Source organism: Pocillopora damicornis, chromosome 13 (genome assembly GCF_964200805.1).
Source record: "Pocillopora damicornis chromosome 13, jaPocDami1.2, whole genome shotgun sequence".
In the NCBI taxonomy this organism is placed as follows: Eukaryota; Metazoa; Cnidaria; class Anthozoa; order Scleractinia; family Pocilloporidae; genus Pocillopora; species Pocillopora damicornis.
The window spans coordinates 11,252,823-11,267,461 of record NC_142682.1 but is presented as its reverse complement, the minus strand read 5'-3'; the positions used below and the strand labels follow the sequence as shown (position 1 = coordinate 11,267,461).

Sequence of the window (14,639 nt, the reverse complement as noted above, 5' to 3'; positions counted from 1 at the left end):
GCTAATCGAAATAAAAAGGAAGAGTTTTAAATTGCATATTTTTTGTGTGCTCTTGTGTCCGTCTATCGCGTCCCATTTAGGTTGAAATTTTCAACAGTTAGTGGTCATATGATAAAATTCTTATTGACCGAATTTGGTGGGGCCAGTGGGGAAAATATTTAGCTCAGGGTCAGCAGACTGGTCAGTACAACCTAAGTTTCTTTTTTTAAACGCTAAGCTGTCTTTGCGTGATAACGAACTCGTTGTCTTTGCGAACTTTTCATTTTCTAGTGGGTGTGATTTGCATGATCGAAGCCAAAACTACTAAAAAAAACCAATTGACTGTATTTCGGTTTGGCACGTCACACTCTTATAACTAATGATGGTTATAAAATAATTGAGAAAGTTTGCACGCTCTCATAGGTCAACTAGTTAGTTTAGATGAGAGCATGTAAACACAGCATGTTTGAATGTCAAACTTTAAATGATTGTCGGCGCAATTTGAAAACATTTCAAACTCAAAGTTTTTCCAATACTCGCAAAGTGATTTCAAATAATAAATAAATTTTTGATGTAGGGTTTGGCTACCATGCCCCTCCCCACCCTTTCACAACTTCAGATGGATTTGAGCGTCCAAAAATGAAACATTTATTTCCTCTTATCAGAGAACCTTAGGCTTCACGGTCCCTTTATCTGGGTCTTAATCGTGCTACAAAAAACTTGGGTGAAAGTTGGTTCAAAGCCAATGCAATGGGAGTTAACAGTCTCATGAAAACAACAGCTGAAAGAGACGTGAGACTCGGGGACGTAGGACTCGGAGAAGTAAGACACGGAGACGTGGAACTCGGAGGCGTGGGACTCGGAGACGTGGGACTCGGAGACGTGGGACTTGGAGACGTGGGACTTGGAGACGTGGGACTTGGAGACGTGGGACTTGGAGACGTGGGACTTGGCGACGTGAGACTTGGTAAAGGAAGACTCGGGAACGCGGGACTCGGGGACGTAGACGCGGGGACTCGGGGACGTGATAAACAAACAACACCTGATATTTGCGCTGAATTTGTAGGGTATAATTTTCGGTGGTCTCAAGAAAGCTATTATATACTGGAAAGCTTGTTAGTAGTAGCCGATGGTTTTCAGCGTACATGGTTCGGCCGGACATGTTTGCTTATTTGACCGTGAGAACTCTGGTTACAGAGTTACATTGAAAACATCGAGGGCAGCTATGGAGGACTTTCCTGGTAAGTAACTGTGTTTTCTTCTCGATCCGTGCCTTATCCTTGATAAACAATAATAAGGAAGAAAACACAGTTACTTACCAGGAAAGTCCTCCATAGCTGCCCACGATGTTTTTAACAGTTTCAAGATCCCTTGCGTTGAAACTATCCCGAGTCTTACGTCTTAGAGTCCCACGTCCCCGAGTCCCAGTCCCCGAGTCCCAGTCCCCAAGTCCCAGTCCCCACGTCATAATGTTACTTTAGGTCACAGCCTTAAAGGCTTAATATGCGGTGAGAAGCAGAGGGGCATTTTGTTGCGCATGTCCGGTAAATTTTAGTTTGATACGAGAAACCGCTGGTATGCGCCTGCGTCGGTTTCCCTTTCGAGAATCACGAAAGAAAAGAAGCAGTAAAATACGTCGGAAAAAACAATGGTCCGAGTATTTGAGACAACCTTTCTTCTCATTTTTTCTTCTGTAACGTAGATGGAAGCGGCAAATCCTTTAAATTATTGTGTGATGTGTGGAAGGAAGTTATTTTCAGAATGCAAAAGATTGTTCGAGTCTTGTCTCGTGATTTTCTGGGCGATCGATGAAGATGTTATTTTTGAAGGATGCAAGTGGCCTGTCGAAGAGTACAAAAGAGTTGGATGGTATACTTTTATCGTGTCATTGCTATCTCAAGTTATCGGTGATCATTTGAAGTACTCGCCTTTCTGTAAGCGTTTTTTAGAGCTTCAACTGTACTGCTAGTGCAGTGTACCTCCAATTTTGGTAAAAATGTAAAGTTTACAGAGGTTTATGTTTTGTTTCAAAAGTTTTTTTTTGACATGAATCACAACCGGCAGGGCCGATTACCAAAATAAAAAAGGTCAATTTCGAGTAAAGAAAAGTAAGACAATGCTAATGCTAGAGATATGGTAGCTCCATCTGGTTAGAAATGGAGGAATAATTATGGATTTTATCAGAGTAAGATAAAGTCTTTTCAATCATTAGTCTCGGAAATATCATCAGATATGATCGATGATGTGGGGAAATTGTGAAAGAAAACAAGTACTACTTTGGGCTTCCAGTTGTAAGATGAATAGTTAAATCAATTATTACCCAGTGAAAATCACTACCATTTATCATTTCAACTGCACAAAAAAATCATATACACTCTTTGCAACCTTATTCTCCAACCTATTAAATTACAAGAGTTGTGTGACAATTTGATGGTCTGAAAAGACTCTTACACATGCTAAACAACAAAGAACCAGTAAGGCTGATATTTAACAGTGAGGGTAAAAAAAAAAAAAGCCTTTTCTTTTCAGGAATAAGACTTAGTGAGGTCAGATTAAACTAATGTGAAGAGGTTTGTTGATCTCTTTATGAAAATTGATGCTTTACATCTATCAGATTTTAGAGAAATGAGACCTAAGTCAAAAGGGGACTTTGATATTGCATATTCTGCAGTAATGGGCATCAGCTTGGATGCCTATTTGCAGAAATTAATAGTTTTCAAGCCAGGGGCTTGGCTGTGCTAATTTTAAGGCAGAAAATCATAAATCAGTCGCTTAAGAAATTTTTAGCTCTGCCTGGAAGCTCAAACACTGTTATGGAACAGGACAATATTTCACCTGATCACTCCTCATATTGTTTTCCCATGAAATTTGGACAAAACTTTCAAAAAACTTTATTGGTAATTTTATAGTTGCAAAAAAAGGTATAGACACAAGTTGCATATAGCATAAGCTAGTTGAGGCAAGTTGTGTGGAGAGAACAAAAGATTGATAATTTATACCAGTAGTAAGCTTCTGGTACTAATGACATTCTCTTGAATGCCAGCTTGCCACAGCAAATGTCACACCTATCCTTTCTGTCAATAGTACTGACCATATGTAGTGGGGTCACTTCACATCTCCCTAAACAGCAGAGAACACAATAGTTAATTCCAATCATCAGTCTCAATTAAGAAATAAAAATTGAAGGATCAAGACTTATCTGGCAAAGAGAAATACAAGTCAAACTGGTTTGAAGACATTTTAACCCGAAATTCGTTTTCAAATATGACAGAAATACTGTAGTTCACATTCTAAAGAAAGAGAGTTCCAGCCCCTTGAGTAATTATTCATTTATTGTATCGCTCACCTCATGTTTTAAGAACCAGAGAAAGTTAGATAATTTTAATCTGCGAGTTTTATAGTACACTTCGACTCAAAATTCATTTCGTATGGCAGAAGTATTCTACTGAAATAAACAAGACAGAATGAAGCTGACGCCATCCGTTTCGAATAACACATGAACATGAAGAAAACGGCACCAGTTTAAACTCATGAGACAAAGCCCACGGATTTTTTTGAGGTAAATGAACTGGTTAGACCGAAGGCTAAATAAATAAACAATGAACTGACAGTGGTGAGAGATTTGGGGGCCATGTGATAAAACAAGTTCTACCGAAGTTTATCCTCTAGTTAGCCCTTCAAGCCCAAAAGGGCAATCAGAAAAATTCTCACCAAAACACAGCAAAAAAATTAGATAAAACCGCAGATGATCGAGGCAAGACTATAAACGTTGTTAAGACGCATGCCTACGTACCAAGTACAACAGACTTGGAGAGCAAAATGGCCAAAGACAGTTGTGAGCCATGACTTTGAAAATCCACCTCAACCTCCCAAAAATGAATTCGCCGAAGGTTATAGAAAGAGCAACTCAATCCTGAAGCTGGAATATTTTTTTAAGCCTTGTGTCCAATGGGACAACAAAGAGAAAGAAGATAAGATGTTATTTGAAGTGATTTGAAGCTTGGGGGCCACCTCGAACTTAACGTAATTTTATTTCAAAGTTGAAGTAAAATAAGATCAAATTGTAAACTACCTTCTATTATCGTAACGAATATCTCACGATCGCCTCCACACATCACTTCGTGATTTATAGAAGTAAGACATCAACATCTTAAGACTAACCTTCAAGGTTTGTAGTCTCATGTGCACATCTTGATCGTCAGCAAATCAAATCTCAAACTTCAAGTTTTCGACTTTTTTTCGCGTTTTGTTCGCACTTTGATCATTAAAATATCCTCATCCGAAGAGCCAGCAAACTCCACAAGTATCCACAGAGTTAGAAATGGTAGTAAACTTGTCATACTCTTCCATCCCTCTCCAAAAAATATCACAGAAAGGTGTCGATCGCTCAGTTGAAAACCCGCAAAAGCGCGCTGAAAATATCAAAATGGCGCCGAACGCGCCGAACAAATTTTCTTGGCGCATGCGCAACAAAATGCCCCTCTGCTGCGGTGAGAAACATAGTTTACTTATCAAACATGGCCGAGGCATTAGATGGCCGCACGTTGGAGGACAAAGCGAGTTATACTCGGGTTTCTGCCGAGAACAACATAAGAAGGAGATTTGTGGGAATTAAGTCTAATGCTGGAAAGACGACTGAAAAACTCGTAGGTACGTTGTAATTGATATCGGCTTGTAATTCACCATGCACGAAGGGACAGAATCGTAATCGTTCCCACGCTCAAACCGATTTTTAACGCAATTTCTTCCTTTCTCTTCAATTCCTTTTTCGTCGTATTCCTTTCCTTTAGCTGCACGCAATATAATTTTTACGTTCAAGTCGTACTCTAATATGTATCCTATATAAGCCCAATAAATAGATAAATATAAATTGTTTTGTTTGTTTGTTTTGGTTTGTTTTGTTTTAATTTTCTTATCTGTAACCTTCCACTGTTACACATAATTTGATATACTAGTCGAAATCCCCAGCCCTGTACCCTATATACATGCCTAAGTCTGGGGGATAATATGGTAAGATTTCTGCTCAGCTTCCTTCTTCATTATGCATACATATCTTGGATAACTGAAAGAAAACGATGGCGAAAACAATATATTACCTTTGTTTTACAATTGTATGGGGCTGTACGGACATCTTGCCGAAATATTCAGATCAAACTTTCTGTTCCTTGAGCAAATATTGTCAAGGAATTAAAAAAAAAATAGTCACTGTTATTGAAATGCCTTACATTCCCTGTTATTCAAGAAATACGAGCAAATAAGAGAAGAGTTGTTCGTCAGATTCCAGATGAGATTGTCAACGATCTTAAGCTGCAAGATGCTGTGAGACAGGTAAATAATGAGAAACTTCACATGACCCTAGGCTCACTTGACCCTTTAACCCCATAAGTGACCAGGACAGAATTTCTCTCTACAATATCAGTACAATATCAAGCAGAAAAGTGATGAGAATAAAGAAAAATATCAATTAGGGGATTATAAGTTGATCCAATATCCAACTTCTCAGAACTAACATCAAAAGAATTGTTGGGCAGACAGTAAGGAGAATTATGAATGAGATCTTGGGAGTAAAAGGGTTAAAAAAGTATGTTAATTACTTTAAAGCCCCTTTCAACAGTTTTGTTTTATAAAATCCAACTAGGTTCATCATTGGGATTTTCAGTCAGCAGACTGAGTGTGGAAAGAAATTGAAATGTGACTTCTTCAAGTATAAATGCATTGTAAGTTGCTCTCCAGAAACTTAAATCCTTTTCAGCATGTCATGATGTCACTGAGGCCTCTAGGATTGTTATTTAAGAATCAGGTCTTATTTTTCAAGTTTATTTTAATTTTGCAGTCTGTGTACTAAATTAACCATCCTTTTCCATTCACTTTTTTTTTTGCATCTTTTTTTACATGTATTAGAAATGTGAGGCATTTACAAAGAGTGTGTTCTAGGTAACTGTTATTTTTCTGGAATGGTCATCATCAAAAACAGGTCACAACAGTTTGACCAACCAGCTACAATTCATTTTCTATATATCAGATTCTACACCTATAGAGATCAGAGTAAATATTACTTTCTGACTGAGGTAATTATTCCTTTTGCAACAGTTACCTCCTAACTACAATTTTGAAATCTTCAAGTCAGTGTGGAGGAGTTAAGAAATAAATGCTAAAAGAGGTAAATAAGCCACATTAGTTGTTAATTTTTTTTTGTTGCTTGTTCTTAGATAACACACTTGACTCCACCTTATAATGCCTTTCTCCACCTAAGTGCAAAGGAAAAAAGATGAAGTCCTTACTCTAGCCAAGTGGCCCAGTGATTCAAGTAGAACTTATCTGGGTTTTCTTAGCATGAAGCAACAAGGAGTATTACAACTCCCCCCAGATGGAATGCTGGTCCATTACAAGGTTACTCCCCAGCATTTTATCTGACTTCCCTGACAATTGGCCTGTATCTGTTCATACTCCTAGGTAGAGAGAGGCATTGTGAGAATAAAGTGGTTTGTCAAAGAACACAACAGAATGACCAAGCCAGACCAGTACTTGGTCTCAAACCCAGACCTCTCCAGCCAGAGTCCAGCGCAATCACCATTATGCTGCAGCATAATGGCAACTTCCATGAGTACAAAAGAAAGAGTGAGGTGGAAATGCAGTTCTCCTTATCAATACATGCTATTGTCATTTGATCTTGTATGCAGACCTTGGCCTTTAAATGTACAAAATGATAAGTTTCAAAGCACAAGTCAGTGTGCCATGAAAAAAAAATGAAAAAATATGATGTCATCTTCAACCACAATAGGCATAAATCAATGTCAGTTTCATGTTCTGTTTTTTTTTTTCTTTTCAATCATCAGAGGCTTTACAGTTCCTTGAAGGACTTCTGTCGTATGCTTGCACTATAGCAGACATTTTAGAAAGGTATTTCAAACCAATTCCTATCAAACTTTTATAATTATGTATAACTGTTATTTGTACACATAAATTGTTTGATGAATTTCATATGTCGGGAGGATCGTAAAAAGTAGCAGTTGATAATTATATCACTTTGAATAGACAGCAAGCCAGCTGTTTACCTACTGACAGCTTGCCTAAGTATACCAGGCATTTGTCAATTAACAAAATGATTCTATGTTGCCATGTATCTGTTCAGTACAAGTGTGTCACTGATGGTCTGATGCTCGAGCAACACAACAGGAAAGTCACTTGCACTTTTGAGCACAATCCAGTTTGTGACAACACTTCAAGTGTGTATTAAATGATTACACTGATGAGACAGTATTGGGATCATGTTTACTGCAGGTACTCTTGACTGATATAACAGTCAATATATTGGTCGAGAGTCAGTTGATACTTGACCCATATATTGGTCGACAGTCAGTCGACACTCGGTTGACAGTCAGTCAACAGTCGGTCAACAGTCAGTTGACAGTTGGTCAACCAACTGCTTCTTCTAGATGGGAGGAGCATCGCACATGGTTAACCATCAGACATTTTGTCAAGTTTCCATGACAACTCACCAGTACCCATTTCTCTCCAGGCTACAGAGAGGGGAGAGAGAATGCAACACAGTGACTTGGCTGAGACTTAAACCCTGAGGTTTGGACCCAGTGTCTCCCTTTATTGTCTTAATACTTTAAAATAATTTTTACATATATGTATTTAATTTGTTTTTTACCCAGGCTGTATATTGAGACCTGTGTAAAGATTATCAGGTAGAGATTCCACAGTGTAAACTGTTGTCTGTTGTTGGAGAGATTCTGGGCTGCACTGCGGCCAGAATAAAACACAAGGATGCATTCATGTAAGAAAATTATTAAGCAAAACAAGGAAATAATTATGTAATTTAGTTCATTGTGAATTTAAGAAAACTTCACCAACTTTTTCATAGTGAGTAATTTCTTAAACAAATTTGAACATTCTTTTGGAAATCTTTCTTATTATTTGTATTGGCAAATCTAGTTGTAAGTAATGTAGTGGTTTAGTTTCATTAAAAAATTGCACCATTAGATCTGAAGCTATTTGCTTATAAATAAAACAATGTTCAGAGCCAAGGATCACTGTAGTTAGAATGAAAATTAGGCAGTTTGTTCATGTTTTCACCATGTCTTTTGTTTTGTCAGGAAAACCCCCATCTAGCCTCTGTCTTATTTGTGGAAGAATTGTTTGGCATTCTTCCAATTGTGTCCATGGCATATTTATTGTTTAGTAATGTTGCCTAGCAACAACGGTGCCCACTTTGACTGAAATAATCATGTTTGTTCTGAGGACTTACTTAAAATCATGTAACCCTTTCATTCCCAAGATCTCATTGGTAATTCTCCTTACTGTCTACCATACAATTCCTATGATGTTGGTTTGGAGAATTTGATATTGGATGAACCACAAATACCCTAATTGAAATTTTCCTTTAGTTTCATCACTTGTCTGCTTGATATTGCATGTTATTGTAAGGAGAAATTCTTGGTCACTCATGGGAGTGAAAGGGTTCATCATTTAATTGGGTTGAAATTGAGTAAAAGTGTTATCAAAAACTAAATTGAGAAACAGATAAGTGGGTGTTATGTTTGTGATTAATGTGATATTATTGCAAAGATCACTTCCTAATTAAATGCTTGTTTTTTGTCACTGTATTTACCAGTTTGATTGTAAGCAGTGGCTATCCTTTAGACACATGCCACCGACCACAGCAGGTACTTGTTTCAATTTTTTCACTGGAATGATCTTCAAACTTAAACTTTTTTTTTAGTTACTTAGGTGATGGAAGGTTCCATCTAGAGGCTGTCATGATTGCTAACCCATCTACACCATCATACAGGTACACATAGAGAACTTCAAAAGGCAGATTTCTTTACGTGTAACAAATAGCCTTGCCTTGCCTAACATGTAGCTTCTTATTATTTAAATTGGTTGCAGCGCTCAACAGCTAGAGAGGCAGTACAGATTGAGCCATCATTGAAACCTGATTTTTTCAGACCTCTTTCGTGTAATTCTGTGAATAAAAATTCATCACTTTTTCAATTACAAAATTGTTTGCCTCTAGTAAAGGCATACTGTCCGTGTGGACAGAGTGCGATTCCCCTCTGTTCCAATGTTTTCCCTATGCCCTCACTAAAACAGACCCCCCACCACCTTGTACGCTTTGGATTGTTAGATATTGTATACCTTTCTGGGCCTTTGAGACAAACAACTTTGAACTAAAATTCTACTGCACTTTCGCTTTCATCGCAGATACGATCCCTATGGCAAAGTGTTTTCCAGGGAATATTACGATATTGATGCCATGTTTCAAGCGAGGAAAGACGCCATAACTACAGCGTCAAGAGCCAAGAACTTTGGACTCATTCTGAGTGCATTAGGAAGGCAAGGAAGTCCAAAGGTGCTAGAGGTATTGCGTAAAGCTAAAATGTGAAAATTTTATGAGTAAATATACTTTTTGAAAGGAGTTCTACTTTGTGTGATTCAAAGTTAAACCCTCAGTTGTGTGTTGAAAGTAATCGGCAATCAGTTCGCCATGTCATGGGTTGACTGACGTGAACAATCCAAGCTACCCTCTCTACCAATCAGGTGCAAGGCAAATACCAGTCGTGACTCGGTCAATAATGTTGCTCTCGCTTTACCTTTTAATTTTAGTTCCCATCGGGTTTTGATTATATTTTCCAACGTAGTGATTGGACATCTGCTGGTTACTACTATGTTTTTGGTATTACAGCACACTATTGAAATGCACTCTAAGATATGACTCAAACTCTCTCTAGACAAAATCAAGTCATTCTCGCATCTAAATTATAATTTTCTCTGATGCAATTAACTTTGGGGGAGGCTGCACATTTAAATTTAAATTCTCCAGTTTTCTTAGGATGTAATGTGTCGAATATTTTCGTCTATGCAGAGGAATCTCTATTTTTTGGGCATCCTTATTTAAACGTTTTCTCTATTTGAGGGACACAAACTTTGATTAAAACCCTTGTATTCGATGCCGTCATTGAGGGGACACCTCTAGTTCAGGGATATTTTTCTCGTGACGATTATTATTCAATCTTTTCCAAAGAGCTCATAAAGCAGATTTCATTCATCTTTCATCTTTTAATTTTATCTGCAGAATTTAGAACAACGATTCTGTAAGGCGGGCCTGGAATATGTAATTGTACTCCTGTCTGAAATATTCCCGGGTAAACTTGGATTGTGCGAGGACGTGGAAACGTAAGTTGCTTTTCTTGTTAAGATGTGAAAACTGCTTTCCGTCGATAAGGCAAGATAAGATAAGAACCGTCTTCGCGTAAATTCTGTTTTGTCAAGTGTCCTTAACAAAAAATCTTATATTAATAAGTCTTTTTCCGCCCCCCCCCCCCAAAAAAAAAAAGAGAGATAGGCTCCATATGATTACGAATATTGGAAAAAACTACCAACCACGAATGAAATCTATTGAAAGATAGTGCTTCTTCAATTCCTGAAATTCAAAAGTTTGGTTGAGGAATGAGCCATCTTCCTTCCTTCTTCCGTCGATGACGTTATAAAATGTCACCGTATGGGAAACTTTTCCAGCATGCTACTAAAACTCGTTAAATTGTCGATTTCATACTGTGGTCCGTCTTGCCTATGAGTGTGACTTCAACCCATCTGCGCAGGCTTCGTACGAGTCCTGGAAAACCTGGAAAGTCCTGGAATTTTATTTTGACCTTTTCCAGGATGGAAAGTCGTGGAACAAAGACTGCAGGTTCTGGAAAGTCCCGGAAATCTGTCAAAATCAAGCAATAAAGTTTTTCAGAATTTACGTTATAAGAATTCTATGTCGACTGTAAGGAAAATTGATGAATTGATGTTGAAATCTTGGTTATGAAAGGGTAGGAGAGGAAATTTGGAGACCTGAAGAAATCAGCCTGAGTCCTGGAAAAGTCTAGAAATAGTCCTTGAAATTTGTTCTTAAAAAAGGGTTCGAACCCTGTCTGCAACTAAAACGTTGCTTAGCTTCCAAGGTTTACTGATATTTCTTTGTCACTTTGTAGATGGGTGCAAGTGGCTTGTCCACGATTGTCCATTGACTGTGGCTACGCTTTTCCTAAACCTCTACTGTCGCCTTATGAGGTAAAATAATTGAATTTCATTACTATCAAATCCAGTTGAGCATGTTAACAAATATCTTGAAAGGTAAGGTCCATGTCATCTGCGGGAGGCAAATGTTTAGATGCATTACACAAATGTTCAGATGCATAACACAAACCGGGAACTTGACGGTTCTCGTTTTTATACAGAAACCGAATCAAATAGTTTCAATTTCGAGACTAACAACAAAATGCAAGTAAGCGCGGGTAGAGACATTTTCCACCGGGTGTCTAAAAGCGATCTGGAATAGCTTTGTCTTTACTTTCTTTCACCCTGTGATTGGTCAAAAAAACTCGCGCCACCATCTCAACCAATCAGAACAAAACTAAAACCAATCACGACTTGGTGACTCGCGTTTTCCCGCGCTTCAGGCACGTTGCCTGTTTTTACTTTGAGTTCTCATTGATTAATGATGATGTTAACCTTTGTTCAGATTGGTAGTTGTGATTAGTTTGGTTTTGAGTTTTGGACACTCACTGAAAAAAGTGTAGATTCGTTTTAGTTTTTTTCCGATTGGATGAGAGAGTGACGTAAGTATTTAGACCCATCATAGTACGAAAAACAGCAAAAAGCAGTGGTATAGTGGTTTGCTTTTTTCAGTCAGTTGAAAAATGTTCTTATTGGAATTTTTTCGTTTAATTTACAGGCGTCAGTTGTGCTTGAACAAATCGAATGGCAAGAAAATTACCCAATGGATTTTTACGCAAACGCTAGTGTGGGACCCTGGACTGTGAATAATGAGCGGAACAGACAAATACCGGTTAGCAGAAGAAAAAAGAACTTACACACAGAAAAGCTATCAGCGGAAAATGCCCCATCAAACCTAAAAGACAAAGAAGGATGTGATGGACAAACTAAGGAGTGTTGTGGGAAATGCCATTAAGAGAAGCTACTTAAGTTACAAGATGATCTGAACAAATGTCTACAGTAATACAAAGAGTGCTTCGAGCGAAAACAGTCGCCTTGGAACAAAAGAAATACAGGAAACAGAAGGCTCCTACCTTTTCTTTCACTTGACTGGAACAGAGAGGTTTGCGATCGATCATCGTGAAACCAAACTCACGTCGGCCAATCTAAAATGGAAAATATCACGAGAAGTAAACGAGCAGTGAAAATGGGTTCAGCGCGGGAAAACAAGAATGTTTAAACTGTGATTAGTTAAAACAATCACCGAGCCAATTGAAGCACAACCAGGAACGCCAAGTAAATGTCAACAGCCTACTTAACATTAATGTGACTGAGTTAGAGAGATTCGTTAGAAGTGCATTTTTCGAGCTAATTTTAGCCTTTTACCCCAGGGATTTTATGTGGGGGCTCTAATACCCCAGGCATAAGCCGGGAGCCCGAACTACTCTGGATTCTTGAGTAACTTAGTGACCAGACATGGTTTGATGTTCCTCTGGTTTAAAGATTTAATGAATGTAACCGAAAAGTTACAATTCATAGACCCAACGTTTCGACACTCCTAGTCGTGCCTTCATCAGTGATCTAATCGCTGCAACAAGAGGTCCTTTTAAATGATTACTAATTAGCTGCACTTTTTTCTGACGTGGTGTAAATGGCCTGAAGGTAATAAGCCGCCATCATCACGAGTTAAAGGAGCGTGGGCGGAGTTGATATGCCAGGCTTCCAATCAAAGGCGCTGATAGTAATTTCAGAATTATTCCACCCAATTGGATGATTAGTTAGGCATGTACACTCCGACAAAGCTGAATTTTCTTTTTTGCCAAAGAAGAACACTTTCTGATGCTCTTTCAAACGTCTACTAAGCTGACGTTTGGTCTGTTCTACAAACTCGTGATCAGAGTCATTGCACGCAAGGGAATAAATAGCGTCGGTTCGTTGTTATTTAGTGACAGGATCCTTAGGTTTGGCAAAAATATGCTCTAAAGTCTGAAAAGGTTTTTGAACAACTTTGGCGGCCATTCAAAATTTATTAAATCTTTAAACCAGAGTAGCATCATACCACGTCTGATTGTCCACCTGGTTGCCTTGCGAACTTAAATATAACTTAGTGACCCTTTTAAACTGTGAAAGTTTGAAAGAAATCAGCGAGATGGCATGTGTCACGTCTGCCCGGTCCTCTCGTGAACAGACTCATAAAAACTTTGGATAACAGAACGAGAATTTGATACCGGATTTTGAAATCCCACACTTTTGTCGTCACAATTTTGTGATTAAGGTGATTCTTCAATGTTGCACGGCGCATCCTGTGCTGCGCAGAATGAGCGCCCGCATATTCCGAGAACACGCTATTGTTTTTCAATATATGGACCAGGTAGACTGGCAATTCCAAACGCCACACCGTGAGATACAGTAAACATCAAAAAAGAAATATACCGCATCTTTAATCACAATGGGCTACGGATCACCATCGAAGCCAACAAACAGACCATCAATTTCCTAGACGTCACTTTCAACTTGAACAAAAGCACCTACCAGCTCTTCACAAGGCCTAACACCACACTACATCACGTCCACCGCGAAAGCAACCACCTACCAATCACCACAAAGAACATACCCGCCGGCATCAATAAACGACTGTCATCCCTTTCATATAACAAAGCATCCTTCGACCAAGCCGCCCCTCTATATCAAAAAGCACTTTACGAAAGTGGATACCTGTACACTGTACATTACGAACCACCTACAACTAATAAACGAAGAAACAGGCAACGGAACAACATACTCTGGTACCCTTAAAGAAAATAACACTTCATTTCATCGCGCTTCTGATCCTTGCATCAAGATCACCCTACCACAGCGCAAGCAAGAGATGCAAACTCTGCCTCAAAGAAAAATTAATTATCATCTGCCGACCTGAATTATCATCAGTAAACGTAATGAACTCGTGTCCTCATGCAGCCACAGAGGCAAAGCGTTACTGCGTAACAATTGAACAAAGTTTACCGCCACGCCTATTGTGCAAGTTCGTAAAGTATATAAACGATGGTTACGAATATTCTTGACTATAAAATTCCCCTGATGAGTGAGTAATCACAAAACAGGCTTGTAGGGATGAAAGTATAGTCTCTTTGTTTTTTCCTTTTCTCAATATATGCATATATTATTTTACCTCGCATATCTGGGGTCAGTTCTAATCAACCTTTGCCTTGCATTCATTTGGATGAGGTTCGGTATCCTGCTCTATCGTGAAGTAAGAAAGAAGTCTGAGAGAAGGGTAAGTCACATGTGAGGAACACAGCACACAGCAGTTTAACATCGGGCATGCGCGAGGTGATCAATTCTGGTTAGCCGTGCGTTAATTTCCGCCTTAAAGGATAACATAAGAAACCAGCACTCTCTCGCAAAATAAGCGGAAGAAAATTGAAACTTTCCTGGAGATCTGTATAAGGAAACAAGATACGTAATGATAGTATATATCGCTGAGTTGAAACGATATATCGCCTAAGGCAAAACTTGTTTGAATGGTTCAGTACTCTATCGCGATTGTCTTAACAACAGCTTCTACCTTACAGAGCCATACGACAAGTCCAAGTAAAAAACGACCAAACATCCTGAAACGCGGGAAAACGCGGGCGACCCAGTCGTGATTGGTTTTAGTTTTGAATCTGATT

The 14,639-nt window shown here is 38.7% G+C and overlaps 1 long non-coding RNA gene and 1 pseudogene across 2 annotated transcripts; one reads left to right on the top strand and one right to left on the bottom strand.

The window, feature by feature from the left end:
• Positions 1–2,846: 2,846 nt before the first annotated feature.
• LOC149035487 (uncharacterized) lies at positions 2,847–4,457 on the bottom strand. The gene is made up of 3 exons (XR_016182620.1): positions 4,141–4,457; positions 3,773–3,845; positions 2,847–3,099 (listed from the first exon to the last, which is right to left on the bottom strand). It is a non-coding gene; the product is annotated as an uncharacterized LOC149035487 (long non-coding RNA).
• Positions 4,458–4,471: 14 nt separating this feature from the next.
• LOC113669567 (2-(3-amino-3-carboxypropyl)histidine synthase subunit 1-like) lies at positions 4,472–14,085 on the top strand (annotated as a pseudogene). Its single transcript, XR_016182202.1, has 11 exons — positions 4,472–4,629; positions 5,222–5,307; positions 6,070–6,139; positions 6,816–6,879; positions 7,499–7,554; positions 7,654–7,762; positions 8,708–8,776; positions 9,190–9,346; positions 10,061–10,161; positions 10,965–11,043; positions 11,708–14,085. The product of XR_016182202.1 is annotated as a 2-(3-amino-3-carboxypropyl)histidine synthase subunit 1-like (transcript).
• The last annotated feature ends 554 nt before the right edge of the window (positions 14,086–14,639 follow it).